The sequence below is a fragment of the Nicotiana tomentosiformis genome, chromosome 3 (genome assembly GCF_000390325.3).
Source record: "Nicotiana tomentosiformis chromosome 3, ASM39032v3, whole genome shotgun sequence".
Lineage (NCBI taxonomy): Eukaryota > Viridiplantae > Streptophyta > Magnoliopsida > Solanales > Solanaceae > Nicotiana > Nicotiana tomentosiformis.
The window spans coordinates 12,420,756-12,430,553 of NC_090814.1; the positions used below are offsets into that span (position 1 = coordinate 12,420,756).

The 9,798-nt window shown below is 31.5% G+C and overlaps 1 long non-coding RNA gene across 1 annotated transcript; it reads left to right on the forward strand.

The window, feature by feature from the left end:
• Positions 1-1,049: 1,049 nt before the first annotated feature.
• On the forward strand, positions 1,050-6,511 carry LOC104092537 (uncharacterized). The gene is made up of 2 exons (XR_685460.4): positions 1,050-1,642; positions 6,154-6,511. It is a non-coding gene; the product is annotated as an uncharacterized lncRNA (long non-coding RNA).
• Positions 6,512-9,798: the final 3,287 nt, after the last annotated feature.

Consider the following 9,798-nt stretch of genomic DNA (forward strand, 5'->3'; position numbering starts at 1 on the left):
GATTAAATGCTGAAAATAAAAAATAAAAAATTCACACCCAATGGCCATGGAACTTTATTAGCTAAAGCATTAAATTTTTCGTATAAATATAACATAATCCCATTACCAGGTCCAAGAAAATCCATTTTCAACAAAAATAATAAATTTATAACGTTAGATTCGAAATTGAGAAAATTCTTCTATTCCAATGCCAAAATATATGGAAAATACCATAAATTCATATTTTCTGACTGATCGGTAGCAACTGGAAATTTTAGGTACTAATTTCAACCGATTCGATCGGAAATCAGTCTCAAATCTAGGTAAAATTTATCAGAATTCTGTTATTTTTTCAACTACGCCGCTTGCTAAATAAAATAACCAATCAATCAAAAAAGTTATTCATCATTCACCAATCAAAACATCTATATCACAACCAACCAAACAAAACATAAAATATCACAACTAAATCACATTCAAGCATCAAAATACTGTAAGCATGTAATTTTTGACTCGCGTAACTTTTAAGAGTAATATTTCAAAATTATTGGTTTATTTTTATTTTTAATAGGATTTCAATCAACTTTTAGTTTTAATTTTAAAACATAAGTTTGAAAATACAAAAAATAGTTTTAAAATATTTCTTCTCTTATGATATATCTTTTTATTTATCTTTTTTTTTATTTATTTAAACTTATTAGTATTTTATAATGATAATATTTTAATTTTTACCATTACTTTAACATAATTTTTTCTACCTTTTTATAACATTTAAAAAATACCAAAAATATTTTTATTTTAATATATAGTTCACTTTAATAGTTTATTCTTATTAACTAAAATTAATTAGTATGTTTTAGTAGTATTTTTATTTTTATTTTATTTTATTTATTTAATTTTTTTTTTTGTTCAATGAGAAAGAATTGAATTTGGGTCAATTGGGGGCTCATTTTCGGATTTTGGTGGTCCAGCAAGACAAAGGCTCATTCTTTCCGAGACCCATCAACCCAATCCACCAGACCCTTTTAATCTTAGCCTTTCATCCTTAACAATCCAGTGGTCCATATTAACTCTCACACCCCACATATAAGCTTCATCTTAAGAAGAACCCTAGGGAGGAAAAAAGTTTAAAAAAAAAAAAAGAGGTGTTGTGCAGAAAAGAGCGAGGGTGAGGCATTAGCTTCTGGGAATTTTGCCTTCTTGCTCATTCTTCTTCCTCAATCCAGCAGATCCACGCAAAACAGCCACGAAATTGTTCAAAAACCAAAAACAACAGACAGCCATTTTCTCCACCACCTCAAGCACCCTTAAACACCTTGAAACCTCCATCAAAATTAGCGAAAATCAGCCCAGAAAACACAGCAAAACCGAGCCAAAAACCAGCAAAAACAGAGTTTCGTTTCAACCACAAAATAGCTGGCTACTGTCTCTGTCAGACCCAGTTTGAAGTTTGTGGGGGTCCGTTTGAGCTTCACAGCGAGGTTTTGAGCTCCGGTCAGTTGGTCAAGTTCCTGTGTTTGTTCGACTTGGAAGCACAGATGTAATATTTAAAGCAAAATTTTTTAATATTAAAGCATACACGTTGGATGAAATTGAGGATAAGACCAAGACTTTGCGTGAATCTGCGAAATATACTGTTGGGGTTGATGCATCTGCTACCGATGTGAGTCATGTCTTGCACTGTTTTATTTTTGCTTATTGTGAGCTTTTTTTGGTGAATTTTTGCTTGTTTGAAATTAAGCCTTTGACACACATATGCGCCGACACACACACACATATATTCTGCTTGGTATGGTTGTGGGTGAAGTTTGGCTCTACTTATTGCAAATTCGGCGCTATGCACTTCTCAGCTTCAACTGAACAATTTGATTCATGTTTACTGTTTGTGTTTATTTTTGCAACATATTGCTAATTATGGATCCCTCAAAATTTGAAAGGGAATCTAAAAGAAATGACAGGAGTTGTTAACGAAATATATAGCCTAAATCACATACTACACGAATAAACAACTTATAGAGTATATGGCTTAGTGCTAAAGTAGTATTCATGACAAATTGGTTAATTGCTCTAAAAGTGGAATTCAACAGTTGTCTTTTTAGGTGTTGTGAACATCCTTCTGTCTATGTAGTTTATGTTGGAAATTAAGTTGTTTTCCTTGGGGGCATTAAAATTGATACAATAGCTAATTTGTAATTTATGACTTGCTAATAATAACTAAGTCACACTTTTTCCACAAATAATTTCATAAGTCACGACTTCACAACAATTTCAAACTTAGGAAAATGAACACTAGCAACATCGTAGCTTGCTCTAGGCACGATTAATAATAAATCATCGTGATTATGGGTACGGTTCCCGTGGCATGGTCACGATACGTAAATTCCAACTCGAGTATGCGTTTCACGTGACTCGACCATAACTTCAAATAATAATAAAATAAACATGTCGTAAATTGCGGGTGCATTTCATGTGGCGCGGTTCGCAACGTGTACCAAAATGACAAGTGTAAGACATCATGACTTGTTCAAGAAATAATTCCATAAATACTAAAAACAATTAAAAGTTAAAAAATGTACAATAGGTTCTAAATATGCAATTAATCAGATAATTAGGCCAATCATTAATAGTTGAGCGACCATGCTTAAAACTACGGAATTCGGGAGTGCCTCACACCTTCTCCCAGGTTAACAGAATTCCTTATCCGATCTCCTGCGTTCGCGGACCGTAAAAATAGAGTCAATTTCCTCGATTTGGGATTTAAAATAAACCGGTGACTTGGGACATCATAAATTATTCCAAGTGGCGACTCTGAAATAAATAAATAATCTCATTTCGAATAAAGTCACTTTAATCGGAAAAACTCCCTATTCCCATACTCCCTCGGAAAAAAAAAAAAAAAAAGGAGGTGTGACAAATACAAACCACATTAACATTCTATACATACTAGCGAAATTATAATCAAGTCTAAAATATAACATCCATATTCAAGGCTAAAATATAACATTCATATTCAAGTCTAAAGCATAACATGACCATTCAAATCTAAAGCATAAATATACAAAGACAAGTCTACCCTCGTCATAACAATACAACAAAATAGTTGCTCCTCGTCAGACTCAGTCTTCTCCTCACTATCAAATTCCTCTATTGTAGCTTAACTGTCTTTGTTTTTCAATAATTTCTGGATCATAGCTTGTGTGCGCTCCACTCTTGCGATATTTCATTAATTGGCTGGATGAGTGGAGGATGGCAACACTCCAAGTCCGTAGAGTCGGCCTTTATTTAGTTTTCTTAGAAACAAAGAAAAAAAAAGTAAATGAGTAAGATAGCAAACACACAACTTGTAAACTAATATTAAAACGGATAATTCTACATAACTCTATACTTTTATTCAAGCCACATGCTGCATGTATCTATAACACAGTCATATCCTCGGGAGACGACTGGTTTCCTTCAGACTGAGTTTATCGCCATTTATTCATATTTTTCTGATACTTTTCTTGAAATAAAAATGATACACATTATATAACAAAATAATCTTTGAAAAATAAAATAGTACTCCATTGAAGTTGGGATCATATAATTGTCTTTGAATCACGCAATTTGATCCATCCTTCTCTTGAGCCGTTCTTCTTCTTTTTTCTTGTGGGTCTCTACAAAGACCGTAGCATGAGTCACATCCCCACATGTTCCTTTTTCCTGCAAAATTAAAAGGTAAGAGATAGATATATGTTCGATGTGTATACATGTAAAATTAAGAAAAATTTTATAATGAAATTACCAATCTCAAATAGGAAAATGCATAAGTATCCCCCTCCCGATCTATAACCGGATTATCAACTACACACTTTATCTTTTCGGGGATCCTATTACCCCCTGAATTATTTTTAAATGGAATTAGTATACCCTTAGTGCCGATGTGGTAGAAGAGAGTGTATGCCACTCTCCTTGGGAGAGTGAGAAAGAGAGAGAATGCTGAAATTTTATTTTTATAACATTTTTATAAAATATACTATTTTCTATTTTTTCTTTTCTCTTATTTTTCTTTTTCTTTTCCTTTTCTTACCTCCAGTTTTGTTACTTATAGATTGGACGAAAATTAGCTTCGGATTCTCCATATTTTCCGGCGAGATCGATCGAGTTGAAGATTTTATTCTCTCCTCTCCATATTTCACTACACTTTATAGAGGATTACTGCTATTTCTAATCTCTTCACTCACCACTTTTAAAAACTTTCAATTGCAATTTCTTCTCATAGAAAGGAATAAAAAAAATTCATCCCAAGATCAATTTTCGATTAAACCCAGAAGAAGCCCACAAAAGACTAAACAAGAAGAAAGGTTTTGATTGTTATTTGCAAAAAATATTCTCGTTGTGCTCATCATTTCCCGATTGGGGCCTTCGGCCTTTCACTGCTTCAGGTAGTGAGGTGGGGGAGGGGAGTCCTATTTTTTTAATTAATCAAATTTACATAAAAGAGAGAACAAGGAAGAAGAGCTTGGTTGTTGGTTGTTGGTTGTTGATTGTTGATTGCTAGAAAGTTTTTTAGGAGCTCACCATTTTTAAATCTGCTTCTTCAACCAAAAAATTTCCGTTGCTTCATTTGTGGGTTGGAGAATGGAAGAAGGTGGGATGTGTGAAAAGAAAAAAAAGAATTTTAAAAAATACAAAAAGTGGGTTGGGAAAAAAACAAGAAAAAAACGATTTAGTGGGAAATACATGTGTCAGACGAGTGTATTTCACCACCAAACAAAGATGTGGTAGTGGCACTTTAGGGTGATACTAATTCCATTTAAAAATAGTTCGGGGGGGTAATAGGATCCCCCGCAAACATAAAGTTTGTAGTTGAAAATCTGGCTATAGGTCGGGGGTACTTATGCATTTTCCCATCTCAAATTGAACCTCTAGTATGCAACGCTCCACTCTTAGTAGAGGCTTTGTTTGCCTTTGCCCTTTGACTGTTCTTCTGTCATTCAGGGGTGTTCCACTTCACCAAGATTTTATCCTAGACATCTTCACGTATCCAATCAGGTTTGGTTCGACCTTTTTGAGAAACATGATGTGTATAATATCCGATTTTGTGCTCTCTTCTCAAAATTAGCATTCACCTCATTTCGAAGCGGTGGCTATCATACTCACTTAACCTGCAAAAAAAAAAATTAATAATGTTAGATGAATACAATAAGTATTAATAAATTTTAATTTATTCTTATCGTAAATTGTTGCCACATATTAAATCTAATCCGGTGTGGTATCTCTTTTCTGGAATTTCACGGCTCATGAAAAAATGGCTTTATAGATTCTAACACCAAATGCATAGTCTGATAGGATGGCAAAAACCTGCATTAAATAAACCTTCATTAAACTTAAACAATGGAATAGAAGATGATATAATGTGTGAATCAAAACCCTAAACATATGCTAAACAAATAGAGATGAAGTATTATATATAGAGTTGTAGGCCTTTTCCAACTAAATTTAGGAGAAGGTTTTAGGAAACCAAAACAGAATAGGAATTGGTTAAGGTTTTCATTGCACTACTTACTTGTGTATCCTAAGTTGGTTTTTCCAGGTAATCGACTAACATATATCACTATAGTACAATTCTTTCTTCTTTGCAGCAAAAGGATAACAATCACCAAAATGAATTATTTAGCCTACAGTTTCTTTTAAGAACGTAATTAAGTAAATAGAGACTAATTTATTGGGAAAAAGAAAACAACAAGTTGATTCAAGTCAATGGGAAATTAATATATGCAGGAATCTCGCCAACTAGACGTCAAGGGCATTCAAACTTTAAAGAAGTCAATAATTCTTTTAATGAATGGTGCACCAAAAATTTTAAATCAAGCTACTATTTAGCTAAATCATAAAAACAAATCCTATAATAGAACTACAATTTTATAAATAAAAAACTAACATAAAAAGACAACAAAAAAATTGTAGTGATAAAAGTAAGCATAGAACCAAAGGAAAGAGAGAGTTCATACGTTTGTAGTCTAAAGATATTTTCGTACAATTCTTTTTTTGTAGAGTTCGACTTTTAAATTATGATATTATTTAGTGAATAACTTTAATTAACAAACAATTTTTAAGATTAGTTGTCTGTTATTTTACCTAAATTGTTAATTTTGAAGAGTTATTTATAAGAATATTTTTACATCACCTATCCAGGTGGAGAAACACAATCCATATCAGCCACTCACAAAGAAAGCACACAATTCGTAGGGTACGTTGATCAACCCCATTAATCACCTTGGATTGATCCCCTTGCTTCTCCGTGATCGCGATTCATTGCAACACATCAGAAAATCAGCAATTCCAACTTGTTCCGAAACTACCCCAAAATTCACCCGAGGCCTTCGGGACAAAAAGATAGTCAAATAGACCAATGTCGTCTCCATGTAGTTTTAAAAAAACAAAATGGGCATATACAAATGTTAACACTAGGATTCTAGCCATTAGAATATCCTTCTCAACTATATAAAGGGTGTTTAAAATATAATATATACTTATTGGTATTTGACTTATATATACGGTATAATTTTTCGGGGAAGGGTCTTCGCTTGACCACCCTTATCCCAATATAACTACGCCACTAATTATATGATAGTTCCTCTAGTCTCTTTTACTTGTGAGTTATCATGTTTGGTTTTTGCACATCTCTTAAGATAATATTAATCTAGGATAATTTGACTAAATTGTACTTACTTATTCTTTGATCTCACTTTATTAAGTACTATTCTTACTTTCACTATGTTAATCCCTCTCTAATATTTTATTAGAGTAAGGGTAAAGGTTAAAAGATTTTACTAATTCTTTCTAATTTTCTAAAATGACAAGTATTTTGAACTAATTATTTTTAATAACCATGATAATTTAAAAAGACCTAAGAGAATATATATATTTTTAGATTAACGACTTAAAAAGGAGATAAATTAGCACTCAATAGCCAACAAAAGATTGGAACTTGATTTGCTAATTAAAGAATTAAATTTAGGATTTTTTTTCCTTCCTATACAATATTTGAAACTTATTTATCAAAATTGTCGTAGTTTTATATATTACCCACCCTAAACAAAGATTACTTACAAATTATATACAATCCATTATTAGTGCCTTGAATTAGGGGATTTAGTTACATCCTTTTCTTTTTTTCTCTCCTCTCCTCTTTCCTCACTGCCGCATCTCTCATCAATTTTTCTTTCTTTCTTCATCTTTCTCTCTCATTGTTTTTCTCTCTCAATAAGGTAAGCCTAAAAAGTGTCTTATACCAATCAACCTATTGAAGTAACCTCCATGTCGTAAGAATTGAAGATTCGAACACTAATCTATCATAAAGCTTTGAATTCGAATTTGGGTTTTAATCATTATTTGTTTGGATTGGGTATTATTGCAAATAATTGAGAATATTATTTGGAGTTTATATCTCAATTTTGAGGGTGCTGGGTGAAGATTAGACTTGGTTCTGGATGGATTTCAGATTGAAACTCGAAGAAGAAGAAGAAGAAGAAGAAGAAGAAGACATAACATACAATATACTTACGAAATTGTAGTAAAGTTGTAGTAAAATTATAGGTAAATTGTATTGTGTTGTAGTTATATATTTTTTTTTTATTTGAATGTTGTATGAAAGTTGAAAAATAGTTGTATGATGATAAAATCTAGTTGCCTCCCCATGTATAATTTGAAAAACTGGTGATATTTGACATAACAACACCTCTTGGCATTTAACTCTAATATTCACACAATTAAGCATCACGAAATTCTTCTTTAGCAAATGTCTTTCAACGAATAATATTTATCTGATTATGCTATCAGCTTAACACAATTGATTTACTTAAACATGCATTACTTTTCGTAATGCAGAGGAAATCAAAACTACAGCATAAGTACTGAAAGTCTGCATGTCTATCACGTAACCAACTTGAAAATAAGGCTCCTTATTACTTAGACAAATGAAAATACTCAGTACAAGTACTGAGAATTGGCACAGAGACATTTTGAACTTATCGACATTTTTGACAATTTTAGTCACAAGTTATTTGGTCAAATTATATAATCAAATTTTACCCTCAACGAAATTATAGCCAATTGCGACTTGGAATGTAATATTGAATTAGTCACATTACATTTGATTTTATTATATTGAATTGCAACTAACTATACAGTATACACTTATTTACAACTAACCTACAATTTATCTACGAATTTCATACATTATTTCTACCCAGTTAAATACAACTACAATATCATACAACTTAAATATAATTATTATACAAATTTTATACAATATGTCTTTTGTATATTTTATATCTGATTTGTATATATTTTGTGTATGGCGTGTGCTTCTTTCTCTCTAAAATTCCAATCAAAACTTACTCTCTTAATAAAATTTTGATACATATCAATAACTTTATATAAAAAGATAGTATTGATAACTTAAATACAAATTTTATACAACGATTCATACATAATACAACTATTTTTCAACTTTCATACAATATTTAAATAATATATATATATATATATATATATATATACAATTTATCTACGATTTTACTATAACTTTACTACAATTTCGTAAGTATATTGCATGTCATGTCTTCTTCTTCTTCTTTTTCGAGTTTCAATCTGAAATTAAGCCAAAATCAAGTCTAATATTCACCAAAACACCCTCAAAATTGAGATATAAACTCCAAACAATATTCCTAATTGTTTGCAACAACACCCAATCCAAACAAATAATGGGTTTTGAAAATCCAAATTCAATTTCAAAGCTTCAAAGCTTTTTAATGGATGTCAATGGTGGAAACTCTATACAGCAAGAAATTCATTGATGAATTACTACAATATCTTCGTCTTGAATTTAGTAATTCTTTTCAATGTTTGTAATCCGCACTTTTGAGTTGCAATCTTTGTTCTATGAACTCTAAATTTTATAATAACCAATTAAGTGTCAGTTGTTATGTTAGGCTTTGTACCCACCTTATTAAAACATTAATTGAAAGGATAATTTGACTAAATTGTACTTGTTTATTCTTTGACAATACTTTATTAAGTATTATTCTTACTTTCACTACGTTAATTCCTCTCCACATTTTATTACAGTAAGGGTAAAGAAATTTGAGTAATTATTTCTTAATTTTCTAAAATGAAAAGTATTTTGAACCAATAACAACAATAAACCCAGTATATTCCCACATGTGTGATTTGGGGAGGGCACTATCTCCTGCTCAGAGAGGACGACGACAACAACAACAACAACAACAAAAAATCTGGTATATTCCCAAACCAATTATCTTTAATAAACATAAGACCTAAAAAAAGACAGGAGAGTATATATTTTTAGATAACTACTTAAAAGGGAGATAAATTAGCACCCAATGTCCAAAAGATTGGAACTTGATCTGCTAATTGAAGAATCAAATTTATCGGTTAAATATAACGCATTCGAGGTCCAAGAACAATCTTCTACATCTAAAATAATAGATTTATGATGTTAGAATCCAAATTGAGAAAGATTTCTTATTCCAAAACTAGAACTAATCGTAGGTGGTGCTTATGAACTGCCCTTATTCCTCGCTGAATGCTTTTTCTGAGTAGCTGGGAAGGGTTATATAGGGGTGTGTAAATTCTTAGATATGTACTTCTGAATCTGCAATTAGTTTTAAAAATCAGCAGAGCTGAACTTCAACAGTTAGTTTTCAGGCTCTCTCCTGCACAAGATATGGTGAACAATGGATGGCACAATGTTAAAGTATCTGTTAATAGAGATTGATATTGTAAAATAAAAAGGCAGGGAACATTGAGCTGGTG